The 2,052-nt window shown below is 44.1% G+C and overlaps 1 pseudogene; it reads right to left on the bottom strand.

Annotated features, from left to right (window-relative positions):
- Nucleotides 1–274: 274 nt before the first annotated feature.
- Nucleotides 275–2,052, bottom strand: part of LOC101644654 — an 11,343-nt pseudogene continuing 9,565 nt past the window's right edge.

Below are 2,052 nucleotides of genomic sequence, written 5' to 3'. Positions count from 1 at the left end.
AGAAGGTAAATGCAGCCTCTGAAGGCAACAGTTCCAATTATCACCTAAAAAGTAAAGTCAGACTGCTACATTCAAGGACAGACGTTAAAACAATACTTTAACACCAAAATGACTGAACAGGGAAAGAAAAATGAAGTTAAGGACAATTTTAATTTGCATAATGATTAGTACTAGAAGCTTCTGTTCTCTGAATATCTTGGGTCACCTTACTTCCTCCCTGCCCCCATAATGTCTTCATTGAAACCCAACGAACATTTGTCATTTTGTAAATATTTCACAAATCTTTTATCATGTGGTTAGGATCCAAAATTTCAGTCCAGTAGCCATCAGGATCTTGAACAAATGCTAGGCCTTTCATTTTACCAGCATCAGGTTTCTTCACAAATTCCACTCCAGTTCTTCAAATCTTCTACAAGCACATCAGGAATGGCAATTCCAATGTAGCCAATTCCCCACCCCTGTCTGAATTGCAACTATGGTAACTGAGTGGCATCATCTTCAGTGCCTGTGTTAGACAGGGTTCTCTAGAGAGATGAAACCAAATTGGTGATAATTTAATATATTTATTTATAAAGATAATTAGATATATAACAAGAAATGAACTGTTAAATCATATACAGATAAATATATAATACAAGAAATGAACAGTTAAATTATAAAGCACTACAAATGGCTCAGTGCAACTCACTCCCGTGAGAGAGAGTTGTGAGAGACTAGCAGTCCTTCAAGTCTAGTCTGCTGCCAGATCTTCCTCTACTTATAGAGAGAGCTAGGCTATGTCAGCACAGCAGCCAATCACAAGGCCGGTCACCAACTGTCAGCCAGGTCACCAACCACCAGTCCCCAGCTCCAGAGATGTCTTAAAGGGACCTCAACTTACAGCAACACAGTCCACAGGCTAGGCATCCCACAGGTAGTGTAGCCTTTAAATTGAGGCACAGAATAAGCAAGGCAGCCGCACACTGGTCTGATGATCAAAGAGCGAGAGACAAGAAAGGCGAGGCTCACCAAGCCCTTTATCTCTCTGCCCTTCAGTTAATCCCACTTGTGTTTATCGGCCAGGCTGGCACAATAAACTATCTCAGTGCCCCAATTGTGAGTCAGTTCAAGTGTGGCTTTTCTGGAGAACACCCATGTTAGTCCTGATAAACTAGAGAAACAAATCCATGGACATTCATGTATATAAGAGAGAGTTTTATATGAAGGGTAGTTGTACATTAAAAAAGCATCCCAACCCAGTCCAGCCCAAGCCCACAAGTTCGATATTAGCCCATATGTCCGATACCAAGCTATAATGTCCTCATCAGACTCACGAAACATGCAATGCTGGATGATGACAGGCCGGTGGGTAGAAAGTCTTTGGATCCAGTGGCACTGTAAGCATCTCAGTGCTGGCAGGGGTCTCCACGTGGCTTCTCCAGGTTCAGGGTTCTGGCTGCAGCAGGGTAGGTCCATGCGGTTTCTCCTCAGGGATTGTTCCCAGGGAGTTAGCCTTGTTAGTAGAGTATCTCGCAGGCTGAGAGAAAGAAGTGTCTCCCACCTCCAAGGAAGAAATATAGGATTTCTCAGGAGAAGGCCATGCCCACAGAGAGGCCTCATTGGCTATGATCTGATTGACAGGCTAGACTCCACCCCTACACTCTTATTTCTCAACTTGAAAAACGATTATGTAACCACCACAACACCCATGCCAGCTTTTTATCTTTATCTTTAGGGGTGTCATTTTTATCCCCATAACCCAAGAAATATCGGGAAAATTTCATAGTAGGGAAATCTAACTTTTGCAGCAGCGTCATTCCAAGAATTCTAGTTTAAAAATCCAGGGACTTCTTAGGAGCTTTAATTCAGACCATGGTCTGCAGCAGCAGGAAATCCTGGGTACTTGGGTTCGGGTCAGAGCAGCACTTGAGGGTGGCGTCCTCGGTGAGGCCGCCAGACGCTGGCTATGAGTCTGCCCTGATGGCACTGACTTTGTACGCAGACCACGAGACCCAGGAACCGAGCGGCCCGGGACCTCATTCCAAGAATTCTAGTTTAAAAATCCAGGGACTT

This window comes from Echinops telfairi, unplaced genomic scaffold, assembly GCF_000313985.2.
Source record: "Echinops telfairi isolate 266 unplaced genomic scaffold, ASM31398v2 ScPeMD7_7453;HRSCAF=8491, whole genome shotgun sequence".
Classification (NCBI taxonomy): Eukaryota; Metazoa; Chordata; class Mammalia; order Afrosoricida; family Tenrecidae; genus Echinops; species Echinops telfairi.
This window is presented reverse-complemented; position numbering and strand designations above follow the sequence as displayed.